The following is a 16,340-nucleotide window of genomic DNA, read 5'->3' as shown; positions in this document are numbered from 1 at the left end:
TTTCAAATATGACACACACATCACCAGCGCTATGTAAGTAATTTAACAACATTCTAGTATTGCCCTTCTTAAGGACCGGAGGCAGAGACTGTTTAAGGCAATCGTTATCAAAATTTTAGCATACAACCACTAACAACATACATTTATAATGTTAGTGGGTGCACGCAAAATATTTATAATGAATAATAATTTAACAACAGTTGTAATATGCAAGCCTAATGATGTTCACCAATGTATCTAACCTTTTAGTGTTCTTTTGGTACTGTATTCACAGACATTTTCAAAGGGTCAAAAGGATGAAACTGGCCAGTGATGTGAAATATGTACGTTGTGGAATAAAGGCACTTTACATAATAAAACCGGCAGCTTACGGTGGTTTTTAAAATGGTTTCATCATTTATAAACTTCTAGTGTAACAGAAGGTCCTCATGAAAACTATTTACTGATGTTTACGTGAAGAGCTTTTGTGGAAAGCAGTAAGCAGTTGAACAGCTTCATACAACGGCGGAGCCTGACGTTAACGTCTCAATTGACGGTGTTCACAAAACAACAACCGATTCCGGCGTCATCGCCTTTCAATTTTAGAACATTAATTCGATATTTTTGCGTAGACATTCAACACCATCATCTTTATAGAACTGTACTCAGGTTATGCAGAACTTTCTAATGACATGAAAAAGAAGTTGCCCTGATAGATACTCGAGTTAAGAGTTTTACACATAAATCGACATTACGAACTTCTCTAGCTACTATCATTTGTCTAAAACCTCGTTTCGAAATCTTGTACCGTTCATGAAATACAACAGGATCACATTTCAGGTCATTCATGCTGTATACGTGTTCAACTGCGTAACTTGTACAACCGGAATGCTTAGTAAACGATTTCGAGTCCAGAAACTAAGTTTCTGGGAAATGGTGTCACAGAAAGGAGGAAGTACTCGTAATTTGCTGCGTTTGTAACTCTTGTAAATGGTTCAAATGGCCCTGAGCACTATGGGACTTAACATCTTAGGTCATCAGTTCCCTAGAACTTAGAACTACTTAAACCTAACTAACCTAAGGACATCACACAACATCCAGCCATCACGAGGCAGAGAAAATCCCTGACCCCGCCGGGAATCGAACCCGGGAACCCGGGCGTGGGAAGCGAGAACGCTACCGCACGACCACGAGATGCGGGCGTAACTCTTGTATCTCTTTTATCTACCAAGGTATTGAAAGAATTTCGTTTTACCGAACGATATAACTGTTTATTAGTTTTGGAAATTTCTTGGTAAAAGGAATTCACTGATGTCAGATTTATCAAGGCTTGCAGTGGAATTACAGCAGAAAACACCGAGGTAATTCGGGACACAAGTACCACGACAGTTATTAATAAGAATCTGCAGAAGGTGTTTACCAAAACATGAGATAATAATGTGATTTGTTAGTTGTGTGTACCCTGTCTATGAACCAACAAGAACTCAGAAACGTTTGGATATGAAACATATACTTTACGCTATAGGCAGACACTCAAATGTCGCCGGCCGAAGTGGCCGTGCGGTTAAAGGCGCTGCAGTCTGGAACCGCAGGACCGCTACGGTCGCAGGTTCGAATCCTGCCTCGGGCATGGATGTTTGTGATGTCCTTAGGTTAGTTAGGTTTAACTAGTTCTAAGTTCTAGGGGACTAATGACCTCAGCAGTAGAGTCCCATAGTGCTCAGAGCCATTTTGAACTCAAATGTCGTAGAGTTACATGTGAATTTCCTCAAATGTGTAAAACCAATTAATGATGTGAACAAATACCTGACACATGTTGCGCATCACAGAGATATTGCGGGGAATTCTTATTTCGATAAAATCATCGCACCCTGCTGTCTTTTTCAGGATTTGTTCTAGTTTCGTGGGTTTTTTACTCTTCCGTGACGTTTACGGCTTATATATGCTGGACGCTTACTTCAGCTAAACGAAGATCAAATGTGGTTTTTAAAGTAACTGATTTCTGATCTTCAGAAACTGGCGCTCTTTGTGCATTTATTTATTTAATACAGTTTGACCTTTACCGTACCTGCAGATTACTTACTCGAAGAACAAGGGAAATCCTGTCACGTCGTCACTTACCTTTGTTACTTCGTTCTAAAAGTTTGACCTTCATCGTGACTGTCACGCACGAAACAGTAACAGTGTCTTGTGTTATTTTATTCCTAATCATGCTGTTCCTCCTCTAAGATTCTTCACCGGCCCCGGTGGCCGAGCGGTTCTAGGCGCTTCAGTCCGGAACCGCGGACTGCTACGGTCGCAGGTTCGAATCCTGCCTCGGGCATGGATGTGTGTGATGTCCTTACGTTAGTAAGGTTTAAGTAGTTCTAAGTTCTAAGGGACTGATAATCTCAGATGTTAAGTCCAATAGTGCTCAGAGCCATTTGAACCATTTTTTAAGATTCTTCCGGTTGCACGAAGATATCATTGTCACAGAAATAATTGTGTTACTGTAAAAGATGCTTACGCTACTATTGCACATCACTTTTTCTGTACCATATGAAATTTTCTTACAAGTTGTATGTTGAAACTTCCTGGCAGATTAAAACTGTGTGCCGGACCGAGACTCGAACTCGGGACCTTTGCCTTTCGCGGGCAAGTGTTCTACCGCAATATCCTTTCTTTCAGGAGTGCTAATTCGCAAGGTTCGCAGGAGAGCTTCTGTAAAGTTTGGAAGGTAGGAGACGAGGTACTGGCAGAAGCAAATCTGTGAGGACGGGGCGTGAGTCGTGCTTGGGTAGCTCAGTTGGTAGAGCACTCGCCCGCGAAAGGCAAAGGTCCCGAGTTCGAGTCTCGGTCCGGCACACAGTTTTAATCTGCCAGGAAGTTTCATATCAGCGCACACTCCGCTGCAGAGTGAAAAATCTCATTCTGGAAGTTGTATGTTTTCAGACAGTGTACCCGGTTTTAGCTGCAAGAAAATTTCCTTGTCTTGGATCTGTGTCTCTGCAACACGTACGTCCTGCATGTATTGTTCGCCATTTAATTTATTTACCGATGGAATCCCCTCCAATTGTTAGGTAATCCAGGAAATCTTTACGCTGATAATTAATCTCTCTCCTCAGCGTCCTCCCCTTTCTCTTATATCGCAGTCCACGATTTCGCGAAAACCGTTCGTCATATCTCGTTTTTACTGTGACTGCTGTGTTAACTTTGCTGCAGTACCAAGAAGTTGTGTAACTATGCAAGAGGAGAGCGCCGAACAGGGGAGCGTATTCACTGCGTTGTGCGTCATGGAGCTTCTGGAGCGGTGGCTCATTTACACGAAACTTGTTTTCCACAGTCGATGAACTCCAATGAGGGTCATCAGCAGCTACAGCGATAAGTGTGCCGCGTCTACTGCTCGGACTCCACTCGGCACTGCAGTACGTTTTCGGAAGTCACCGCAATCCCTAGATAAAGCATGCTCGCTCGTCGAACGGAGACCTGTGCGCTCTGCGTTGTGCTGCTGAGCTTTCTGACGCTGTCATTGGGCGCCCACCTCCGTCAGTCGTCCACAGTTGTCGTCTGGGACCGCGAGGAGTCCGGGCTAGATGGCGCACCTTCGAACGACGCAGAGTCTAGCAGCGAGACTGCGCTCACTGACCTGGTCAGCAGGTCGTTCATAGACATGCCGGGCATCAAGACGTGTCCGCCCGGTCAGCAGATGGACTGGATAGGCAAGTGCAGGACGGCGATTCGATCCTCCAGAGGTACGGTGTCTCACCCCCAGGAAGAATCTCCTATTTTACTAATTCCTGCTTCGACTAACATCAGATTGTAGGCCTTATTAAACGTTTCCGTGCAGATGAGGCCTAGTCAAAAATGGTTCAAATGGCTCTGAGCACTATGGGACTTAACTTCTGAGGTCATCAGTTCCCTAGAGCTTAGAACTACTTAAACCTAACCAACCTAAAGACATCACACACATCCATGCCCGAGGCAGAATTCGAACCTGCGACAGTAGCGGTTGCGCGGTCCAGACTCTAGCGCCTAGAACCGCTCGGCCACTGCGGCCGGCTGGGGCCTAGTCAAACGTTTGATAACTTTTGTTAGATCTGTAAACTTTAACTTATAAAGTTAGTTTAGTTTCACATCAGTAAACAACCCCATTCTTTAAAGAATGGAACTCCCATGTACAAAACAGCTTCATGCTTCTGATTACTAATTACCTTACCAATGAGTTAGTATATTAAGTATCTGGCGTTAAGCATGTAAGCGAGAAAAATGTTAGAAAAGGTTTGAAATTATATTTAAAGTTTGTTGTGGTTGCTGAGTCCTCTCAGTATAAAACACTGGTTGAGTATAATCCAAGTAACTTGCACTCCTCTTTCAGCAAAAGCTAGTTTTTCTCGCATCTCAATGTTTACGACGTAATATCTCCTGCACAGTGTGTCATATGATGATATTATACGACATTCAGTGCTACTTGTGGACACTGTCTGCAAAATTTGTTCCGAATAGAGTTAGTAGTAGAGAAGAAATGTCTCATCCCTGAAGTGTCAATTTTACTGCACGCAGGCCGAAAATGTAGAGAGTGATAAACGTTTTACCTTTCATCATTTTGTGGTTGGTATCGGCGAAAGGTTTGAAATTATGTGTAAAAGTTGATGGAAGTCAGGAAGCGCTCTCATTCCCAAATATTGGATGAATATAGTCTGGGTATTTGTTCGCCTTGAGTTGCGCTGCCTCAGGCCATATACATAGCTTATAACTGTAATATCTGTCTTACTGTGCTCAACCTCTCATATAAGAGAGCACCTCTTAATGAGTAATTTATGTCAGTATTTTCAATTTTTAAAATCGGTATATATATATATATATATATATATATATATATATATATATATATATATATATATATAAAGGTGAAACGTCCCCTTTGAACAATTTATACAGGACTGTGCTTAACCTGACACACAATATTTTGTTAGCGCAACGCAATCTGACTTTCAAAATTCCCTACAAAAGAATGGCCCTGACTAACATTAAACTATACCTTTCACAAATCACTTACCTCACAAAAATCTTCGCTGCTCAAGCTACTGCAATACAGCAAGCGCCACTACTGCCAGCTAAATAAAAGATTCAAACTATGGAAGGCACTAACTACTGATAGGGATAGTTAGCAAATGAAAGATATTAATAGAGAGCAAACAATGTATTTACCTTAATATCATCATATATAAATATAGCAGTTCATGACAAATTACAAATCTCCGCCATCTCTCTCCCCACATCCACCACTGCTGGCGGCTCACCTCCAACTGCGCAACGCTACGCGCTGTTCACAGCCAGCTGCCTAACACTACAATGGCGAGTATTACAACAATGCAAAGCAGCCACAGACTGCACACAGCACAGCCAGTGATTTTCATACAGAGGTGGCGTTACCATAAAAAAACCTAAACAGCCTACTTACATAAAGAAAACATAAACAGCCTACTTACAAAGGGTAGTCCAAGAACGAAACTCGTCTAGCTTGAAGGGGCAAACCAGATGGTGCTGTGGTTGGCCCGCTAGATGGTGCTGCCATAGGTCAAACAGATATCAACATGGTTTTTTTAAAAATAGGAACCTCCACTTTTTGTTACATATTCGCGTAGTACGTAAATAAATTTGAATGTTTTGGTTAGACCACTTTTTTCGCTTTGTGACAGATGGCGCTGTAATAGTCACAATCGTATAAGTACGTGGTATCACGTAACATTCCGCCAGTGCGGACGATATTTGCTTCGTGATACATTACCCGCGTTAAAATGGACCGTTTACCAGTTGCGGAAAAGGCCGATATCGTGCTGATATATGGCTATTGTGATCAAAATGCCCAAAGCGCGTGTGCTATGTATGCTGCTCGGTATCTTGGACGACATCATCCAAGTGTCCGGACCGTTCGCCGGATAGTTACGTTATTTAAGGAAACAGGAAGTGTTCAGCTACATGTGTAACGTCAACCACGACCTGCAACAAATGATGATGACCAAGTAGTTGTTTTAGCTGCTGTCGCGGCTAATCCGCACATCAGTAGCACAGAAATTGTGCGAGAATCGGGAATCCAAAAACGTCGGTGTTGAGAATGCTACATCAACATCGATTGCACCCGTACCATATTTCTGTGCACCAGGAACTGCATGGCGACGACTCTGAACGTCGTGTACAGTTCTGCCACTGGGCACAAGAGAAATTACGGAACGATGACAGATTTTTTGGACGCGTTGTATTTAGCGACGAAGCGTCATTCACCAACAGCGGTAACGTAAACCGGCATAATATGCACTATTGAGCAACGGAAAATCCACGATGGCTGCGACAAGTGGAACATCAGCGATCTTGGCGGGTTAATGTATGGTGCGGCATTATGGGAGGAAGGATAATTGGCCCCCATTTTATCGATGACAATCTAAATGGTGCAATGTATGCTTATTTCCTACGTAATGTTCTACCGATGTTACTGCAAGATGTTTCACTGCATGACAGAATGGCGATGTACTTCCAACATGATGGATGTCCGGCACATAGCTCGCGTGCGGTTGAAGCGGAATTGAATAGCATATTTCATGACAGGTGGATTGGTCGTCTAAGCACCATACCATGGCTCGCACGTTCACCGGTTCTGACGTCCCCGGATTTCTTTCTGTGGGGAAAGCTGAAGGATATTTGCTATAGTGATCCACCGACAACGCCTGACAACATGCGTCAGCACATTGTCACTGCATGTGCGAACATTACGAAAGGCGAGGAATGTCGTTACACGTATTGTCAAATGCATTGAGGTTGACGGGCATCATTTTCAGCATTTATTGCATTAATGTGGAATTTACAGGTAATCACGCTGTAGCAGCGTGCGCTCTCAGAAATGATAAGTTCACAAAGGTACATGTATCACATTGGAACAACCGAAATAAAATGTTCAAACGTACCTACGTTCTGTATTTTAATTTAAAAAACCTACCTGTTACCAACTGTTCGACTAAAATTGTGAGCCATGTGTTTGTGACTATTGCAGCGCAATCTATCACAAAGCGAAAAAAGTGGTCCAACTAAAACATTCATATTTCTTTACGTACTACACGAATATGTAATAAAAATGGGGGTTACTATTTAAGAAAACGCAGTTGATATCCGTTTGGCCTATGGCAACACCATCTAGCGGGCCAACCATAGCGCCATCTGGTTTCCCCCTTCAAGGTAGACAAGTTTCATTCTTTGTAGTTTTTTCGTTTGACGCTTATTTCGTGAGATATTTGGTCCGGTCACGGTCAATGGAGCACCCTGTATACTTGTAATAATGAAAATCGAATTTTTGTTGCCCCTCGAAGCCATTAAATAGGCAACTTGCAACTATGTTTGGGTTCCGACAGTCCATAGTCGGTTAGTAATATAGACCTGCTCACTCAAAGTTAAGTGAGAATGTCAGATATTTCATTATTATATAGACAGTTGTATACTTCCACCGACGAACCTTTGTGGGCCCCAACATCGACTGCAATATTATTCAGTTTTTATATCTAAACGACTGCTTTGCCTGTGTATGTGACCCGCCCTATCTTCTATAAACAACAACGATATACAGGGTGTTCATTTTAATTGGAGACTTTGCAATATCTCGAAAGCTGCACATTGGATAAGGAAAAGTTATAGTTGCATTTTTTTTTCTCGGACATCCACCGATACCACACTCAACCCGCCATCAAATTCGATGCGTGGGTGGTGGGAGGGGGGGGGGCAACTTTGAAATCTTTAAGGGGAACCACCGTTTTCTATTGCATATTACAATTCTACGACAAAATATACATACTTTTTGTCTGAAGCTTTTTGTTTCGTCACAAATGGCGCTGTAATCGGAGGAACAGCATTGGGTATACAATCATAATTTACGACGCGCTACTCAATGACCCTTGAATATCCCATGGCACGTGGGACTCTGCATCTATGTTGGGAGGGTAGGACAGGCGAGTATTTCATTACTCTCGACTGGACACCCCCGTTTGCAGCGTTGTATTCTTCCGACATATCGAACAGGGGACTACTTGAAGCGCCATTGTGGCCGTGTAACGAACTATGACGTGTCATAAGAGGCAATACACTGCGACCGGAGCTCACATGTCGTCCTGCCGTAGTACGCATAGCGGCTCCTAAACATTTCAATACTTGCGCAATGTTTATTGCCTGCGCATCTACCTATCATGTAGAGAACAGACGTGCAAGTGGACGATGAATGTTACATCCGCAGAAGAAAAAACTGAAAAGATCCTGTTTTACGGAAAATGTAGGAGAAATGTTGAGGCTGCTGTTGGCTTAAACGGCGAGCGTTTTCAGACAAAGCTCGCTCTCGTTCACTCTATTACAAGGTTGTGAAGGTAACTAACTATGTCTGGTGGCAGTGTACAGACCGGCAAAACGAAACGAAGCAAACATGTTACAGGAGAAGCTAATGAAGTAGCTGTACTAGCGGCAGTGAACCACAACCCACGGATAAGCGTCCGGAAATTAAATAGCGATTCCGGTACGTTCGTATGTAGTATTCTCAAAATACTGCATCGTCATAAGTATCATCCATACAACGTATTACTGGATCAAGAATTTCATGGCGCCGATTTCCATAACCGGATAATGTTTTGTGAATGGGCACATCAACAAATGCAAACGACTCCCACATTCTTTGCCGAGGTACCATCTTCCGGTGAGTCTACATTCACCAACCATGGTAGCATTAATATATGGTGTGGCATCATGGGGAACAAATTCATTAATCCATATTTTATCTATAGCACTTTGAATGGACGCAAATATCGAACGTTTTTGGAACAGGAACTACAGATACTACTGCAGGATGTTGGCCCTGGAGGTTCGACAAAGTATGTGGTTTCAGCATGACTATTGCCCCGCACACTACGCAATTGAAGTACAGGAGGTATTAGACCGTGTTTACACGGGTCAGTGGATCGGCAGAGGTGGCCCTATTAATTGGTCCACTATATCGCCAGATTTGACGTCTCCAGATTTCTTCTCCGTGGGGATATTTAAAAGATAAGGTATATCAGGAAATGCCAACAGGCCCTGAAGACACGGTCGACAACATCAGAAACGCCTGTGCTGCCATTCCCGCAGATAAGTTTCTGTCCTGTGTACAGTTATTTTAAAATCGGATCACTAACTGTATTCAAGCTGGTGGTGCTACGTTTGAACAGTTACTGTAATTGGAGAAGTAGAGTAACGTTCGCTTCGAGCTACGGACACAGTGGCGCGTCGAGTAGTCCCATATTCGATATGTCAAAGGAATACAGTGTTGCAGATGGGGTTTCTAATTATAAGTTATGAAATACTGGCCTGTCCTACCCGCAGCAGCATACAGGTGAGGTCCTGCGTGCCATTGGATATTCAAGGGTCATTGAGTAGCATGTCGTATATTACGATTGTGTGCCCATTTCCCGATTACAGTAACATCTGTGGCGAAACGAAGAAAATGCTTCATATAAAATGTAAGCAGATTTTGCCGTAGAATCGTAATCTGCAATAAAAAAGTTGGTTCCCACTGAAGATTTGAAAGTTGCCTCCCGCCAACCACGCACTGGGTGGGGTAGAGGTCGACTGTGATATCACTGGATGTCCACCTCCGAGAGAAACAAACTGTAATTATAACTTTTTTTGATTCAGTGTGTTCCGCCATGATCATTCTCAGACTTTATTCCATTATTGGAATTTCCACCTAACAGAAAGAATACAAATTTAAGAGACGTGCAACGTGCTGATCGTTTTATTTTGTTCAGCTTTAAGATTTTTGCTGTCATTTAAAGTTTAGTTCCATTCAGATTCTATTTTCTTCTGTTTTCAAATTTTTGTTGTCATCTAAAATTTAGTTTCATTCAAATTCAAAATATAAGTAGTTACTTGATAGGAATCTTAGCCTGTAACATGTCAGTGGGATGGAGAAATGACCTAAACGATGTTTTAGGAAATTTGTGCCTTGCATTCGTTACAAGATTCTAGAAAAAGGGTGAGGATATTCATTTTAATATACGGGAAAATGATTGCAAATCACACTTTTAGTAGTTCAGTAGCAGAGCACATGATGTTGTAAGTAGGCTGTTTAGGTTTTTATATTGGTAACGCCACGTAGCGCTCTGTATGAAAATCACTGGCTGTGCTGTGGGCAGTCTGTGGCTGATTGGCATTGTTGTAATATTCGCCATTGTAGTGTTGGGCAGTTGGCTGTTAACAGCTCGTAGCGTTGCGCAGTTGGAGGTAACCCGCCAGCCGTGGTGGATGTGGGAAGAGAGATGGCGGCGCGCCCGGGTTCCCGGGTTCGATTCCGGCGGGTTCAGGGATTTTCTCTGCCTCGTGATGACTGGGTGTTGTGTGATGTCCTTAGGTTACTTAGGTTTAAGTAGTTCTAAGTTCTAGGGGACTGATGACTATAGATGTTAAGTCCCATAGTGCTCAGAGCCATTTGCACCATTTTTTAGAGATGGCGGAATTTTGAGAGCGGACGATCTGGACGTGTGTCCATCAGAAAGATAAAATTTGTAATACTGGATATCATGGACTGATATATATATTATGACTTTTGAACGCTATTAAGGTAAATACATTGTATCTTCCCTATCAAAATCATTCATTTGCTAACTATGCCTATCAGTAGTTAGTGCCTTCAGTAGTTTGAATCTTTTATTTAGCTGGCAGTAGTGGCGCTCGCTGTATTGCAGTAGTTCGAGTAACGAAGATTTTTGTGTGGTAAGTGATTTGTGAAACGTATAGGTTAATGTTAGTTAGGGCCATTCTCTTGTAGGGATTATAGAAAGTCAGATTGCGTTGCGCTAAAAATATTGGCTGTCAATTTAATGTTGATCAGAATAGGTAAAGAGCGAAATGTCTGAGTACGTTCAGTTATGCTCAGCTGTTTAAAAATCAAAGAATGTAAGAGGTTTATCAGCACAGTAATTCATTAATTTTTCTAAGGGGACGTTTCATAATGTGCTTCATGTACGCACTTAATGCAGAAACGAATCGCGTTCGTGTCCTACAGTGCTTAGTCACATTAATATGACAACTTGTCAAAAGTCTGAATAATCACCTTTTGAATCGCGGACCGCTGCGAGACGTAGAGGGAGAGAGTCACTTAGGTTCTGGAAGGTACCGACAGGGATGCAGAGCCATGCCTACTCCACTGTCGTGGCCAGCTCTTTTAGGTTTCTCGTTTGAGAAGAGCCCGATCGAGGTGGCTCCTAAAGGTCTCCATGGGGTTCAAGTACGGTGGCCAGGGAAGTACGGTGAACTCACCCTAGTACTCTTCGAACCATGGACGTATTGTATTGTATTGTTGTATTTAAAAACACCGTTACTAGTTTCTATTTTACAAAATTCATCTTCAGACGGCTTACATAATTTTATGTTCAAAACCCTTGTTACGTTGTTTTACAGGTATTTTGCCATCAAATGACTGCCTGGAATATTTGTTTTGAACCTATTTCGCGAGTGAATAACATTCATGTTGTCTTTGAGGTGTACTTCGTCGTACCAGTGGTCGAATTATTGTTACGTTTCTGGAAATTGCACATAATGACTATCATGGTACGAACAAAAATTTCCTTAACCACCATTTTGGACTGCGCTGTGAATTGAACGCTAAGGATCCGTACCCAAAGACCGGAAAGTTGCACAGGTCACACCAATATTCAAGAAAGGTGTTACGAGTAATTCACTAAATTACAGGCCCATATAGTTAACGTCGATATGCAGCAGGAGTTTGGAACATATATTCTGTTTGAACATTATGAATCACCTCGAAGAAAACGGTTTATTGACACACAGTCAACATGGGGTTGGAAAACATCGTTCCTGTGAAACGCAACTACATCTTTATTCACATAAAGTGTTGAGTGCTATTGACAAGGGATTTCAGATCGATTCCATATTTCTGGCTTTCCGGAAGGCTTTTGACACGGTACCACATAAGCGGCTCGTAGTGAAATTGCGTGCTTATGCAATATCGTCTCAGTTATAGGACTGGATTTGTGATTTCCTGTCAGAGAGGTCACAGTTCGTTGTAACTGACGGAAAGTCATCGACTAAAACAGAAGTGATTTATGGAGTTCTCCAAGGTAGTGTTATAGGCCCATTGCTGTTCCTTATCTACACTCCTGGAAATGGAAAAAAGAACACATTGACACCGATGTGTCAGACCCACCATACTTGCTCCGGACACTGCGAGAGGGCTGTACAAGCAATAATCACACGCACGGCACAGCGGACACACCAGGAACCGCGGTGTTGGCCGTCGAATGGCGCTAGCTGCGCAGCATTTGTGCACCGCCGCCGTCAGTGTCAGCTAGTTTGCCGTGGCATACGGAGCTCCATTGCAGTCTTTAACACTGGTAGCATGCCGCGACAGCGTGGACGTGAACCGTATGTGCAGTTGACGGACTTTGAGCGAGGGCGTATAGTGGGCATGCGGGAGGCCGGGTGGACGTACCGCCGAATTGCTCAACACGTGGGGCGTGAGGTCTCCACAGTACATCGATGTTGTCGCCAGTGGTCGGCGGAAGGTGCACGTGCCCGTCGACCTGGGACCGGACCGCAGCGACGCACGGATGCACGCCAAGACCGTAGGATCCTACGCAGTGCCGTAGGGGACCGCACCGCCACTTCCCAGCAAATTAGGGACACTGTTGCTCCTGGGGTATCGGCGAGGACCATTCGCAACCGTCTCCATGAAGCCGGGCTACGGTCCCGCACACCGTTAGGCCGTCTTCCGCTCACGCCCCAACATCGTGCAGCCCGCCTCCAGTGGTGTCGCGACAGGCGTGAATGGAGGGACGAATGGAGACGTGTCGTCTTCAGCGATGAGAGTCGCTTCTGCCTTGGTGCCAATGATGGTCGTATGCGTGTTTGGCGCCGTGCAGGTGAGCGCCACAATCAGGACTGCATACGACCGAGGCACACAGGGCCAACACCCGGCATCATGGTGTGGGGAGCGATCTCCTACACTGGCCGTACACCACTGGTGATCATCCAGGGGACACTGAATAGTGCACGGTACATCCAAACCGTCATCGAACCCATCGTTCTACCATTCCTAGACCGGCAAGGGAACTTGCTGTTCCAACAGGACAATGCACGTCCGCATGTATCCCGTGCCACCCAACGTGCTCTAGAAGGTGTAAGTCAACTACCCTGGCCAGCAAGATCTGCGGATCTGTCCCCCATTGAGCATGTTTGGGACTGGATGAAGCGTCGTCTCACGCGGTCTGCACGTCCAGCACGAACGCTGGTCCAACTGAGGCGCCAGGTGGAAATGGCATGGCAAGCCGTTCCACAGGACTACATCCAGCATCTCTACGATCGTCTCCATGGGAGAATAGCAGCCTGCATTGCTGCGAAAGGTGGATATACACTGTACTAGTGCCGACATTGTGCATGCTCTGTTGCCTGTGTCTATGTGCCTGTGGTTCTGTCAGTGTGATCATGTGATGTATCTGACCCCAGGAATGTGTCAATAAAGTTTCCCCTTCCTGGGACAATGAATTCACGGTGTTCTTATTTCAATTTCCAGGAGTGTATATAAAAGATTTGGGAGACGATCTGGGCAGCCGTCTTCGGTTGTTTGCAGATGACGCTGTCGTTTATCGAATAATAAAGTCATCAGAAGATCAAAACAAACTGAAAAACGATTTAGAAAATATATCTGAATGGTGCGAAAAGTGGCAGTTGACCCTAAATAACGAAAAGTGTGAGATCATTAACATGAGTGCTGAAAGGAACTCGTAAAAACTTCGGTTACACGATAAATCAGTCTAATCTAAAAGCCGTAAATTCAACTAAATACCTAGGTATTACAATTACGAACAACTTAAATTGGAAAGAACACATAGAAAATGTTGTGCGGAAGGCTAACCAAAGACTGCGTTTTATAGGCAGGCCACTTAGAAAATGTAACAGACCTACTAAGTAGACTGCCTTCATTGTGCTTGTCCGTCCTCCTTTAGAATACTGCTGAGTGGTGTGGGATCCTTATCAGATAGGACTCACGGAGTACATCGAAAAAGTTCAAAGAAAGGCAGCACGTTTTGTATTATCGCGAAATATGGGAGAGAGTGTCACAGAAATGATACAGGATTTGGGCTGGAAATCATTAAAAGAAAGGCGTTTTTCGTTGCGACGGAATTTTCTCACGAAATTCCAATCACCAACTTTCTTCTCCGAATGCGAAAATATTTTGTGGATACCGACCTACACAGGGAGAAACGATCACCACGATAAAATAGGGGAAATCAGAGCTCGTACGGAAAGATATAGATGTTCGTTCCTTCCGCGCGCTATACGAGATTGGAAGAATAGAGAATTGTGAAGGTGGTTCGATGAACCCTCTGCCGGGCACTTAAATGTGATTTGCAAAGTATCCATGTAGATGTAGCTGCACATCTGGGGGGGGGGGGGGGTAGAAAAAATGATTGGGTGACCAACGTTTGGATCTCGTGCATACTTCCGTCTTCCACCAGCTTCTTTTTATTTGTGTGTGGAGTGTAGTGGTGATTTATTCGCACTGACTTGATAGTCTGATGTCATAAATAATGATGATAACTGATCTGCTGAAAATGCAGCCGTTTACTCACATCTGCGCTAACACTTTTATGAATGTCCGCTGACGAGTGTGTTGAAAGCGCCTTTCCCTGTCTATTAAGGCTGTGCTTTATCTACATTGCTACCCGTTCAGACCGCACTTGTTTTCTCCATCGGTGAACCACAAGCAAGGTCACCACCGATAAGGTGGCTGTCGCTCGGCAGACGTTCTCGACAGAGTAGTTTGCTTGGGGAAGTAAGTAGTCACAATTCGCGTTCAACACATGCAGCACCCACGCGTATCGGTGGCGTGTATGATTTGTTTTCTAGCGCTGGTTCCCCAGACGCTGACGTCACCGGACCAGCTTCTCCACATATTCATCAGCGTGGTGGAGGCGGTCTCAGGTAGGCCGCGATCGAATGGTACCGGCTGCAACTCGCCGCATAATGAGTCCGACGACGCGTTGATGGAAGAGTTCCTCGAGCTCGTAAGAAACGTCTCGGAGGTGGCGGTCGTTCTCGATGACGAAGGACGCCGACCACGTCAGGAGCCTCCGAATACTGCGGATTCCGGAAATGAAACGGAATCTGGCCTTCTGGATAGGTCGCTGGTAAACGCGACACCGACGCTGAAGACATGTCCTCCTGGTCAGCAACGCGACCGGCTGGGCAAATGCAGGACCGCGATACCTTCCGCTAAAGGTAACTTGCAGCTCTTCAACACGTGAGTTCTAGTTCCTTCTTGGTGGTTCCCAGTACATAATTGCTGCACACGGAGCGGATATTCCGGAACTCCACGTTTCACGCCATCCCATTCAGTGTCTTCCACTTGGCCCGGCTGGAATAGGGTGAGCGGCGTGCTGTTTGGTGATGACGCTATAAGGGGCAGGAAAGTGTCGTCTTTGGTTGACTGTAGGAGGATACAGTGTGGCTGGGAAGGAATTTCGATTTGGTGTAATGAATGGGAGCTTGTTCTAAATGTGGAAAAATGTAAGCTAATGTAGATATAGGGTGGCGCACGAAATGTGTTACCATTTTGTTTTTGAATACAAACTTTATTGTCAATACAATCTAAAAGGTACATATACTACAATGAAGAGACGTCCTTGGAGATTTGTTCTAACTCAGCACATGCTCAATATGTCCACCATTTCATTTTCTAACTTCCTTCAAACGAACACTGAAGTTAGTTATTACCCTACGGCACAAGTCTTCCGTAATTTCACTGCAAGCTTGAAGAATAAATCTCCTGAGCTCCATTAAATCACGTGGACGTTTCGGGAAAATTATTTCCTTTAGGTACTCCCAGAGAAAAAAGTCACGGGGATTGAGGTCTGGACTATTAGGGGAGGGGGGGGGGGGGCAATTTTGTCCGTCATTGAAGCGACCTAGAAACCTGAGTGAAATGATCCGAATGTCGAAATGTTCGTGTAAAAACTACAACACAGTGTTTGCAGCATGTGGCCTTGCTCCATCTTGTATGAACCACTGCGTGTTGAAGGGCAAGGCAGTAGCAAGAAGCTATGGAATGAAGCTATTGCGAAGCATGCTCAAATAACTCTCGCTGTTCACAGTTTCTTCAAGGAAAAAGGGTCCAATATGTCTGTGACTGGAAATTGCTGCCCACGCTGTAATCCTCGGAGCATAATGTTGTCGTTCATGAAGCACTTGTGGGTTTTCAGCGGCCCAAAGGCGTACAATTTGTTTGTTAACCACACCGTCTAAATGAAAATGCGCCTCGTCTGAAAACCAAACGTTGCTGAGAGTTTCTTCCCTATCGTCCG

General features: G+C 44.3%; 1 protein-coding gene across 3 annotated transcripts in view; it reads left to right on the top strand.

The window, feature by feature from the left end:
- Nucleotides 1-16,340, top strand: part of LOC124788259 — a 47,979-nt gene that overhangs the window by 3,771 nt on the left and 27,868 nt on the right. The window contains exon 1 of one of the 3 annotated variants that reach the window (XM_047255462.1): nt 3,305-3,710. The exons of 1 other annotated variant lie outside the window; for it this stretch is intronic. The gene's annotated coding sequence lies outside the window, so the exon portion shown is untranslated. Of the gene's footprint in view, nt 1-3,304; nt 3,711-14,794; nt 15,259-16,340 lie in introns of those variants that run through there. One more of the 3 variants, XM_047255464.1, reaches the window with a different exon arrangement.

The sequence above is a fragment of the Schistocerca piceifrons genome, chromosome 3 (assembly GCF_021461385.2).
Source record: "Schistocerca piceifrons isolate TAMUIC-IGC-003096 chromosome 3, iqSchPice1.1, whole genome shotgun sequence".
NCBI lineage: Eukaryota > Metazoa > Arthropoda > Insecta > Orthoptera > Acrididae > Schistocerca > Schistocerca piceifrons.
This window is presented reverse-complemented; position numbering and strand designations above follow the sequence as displayed.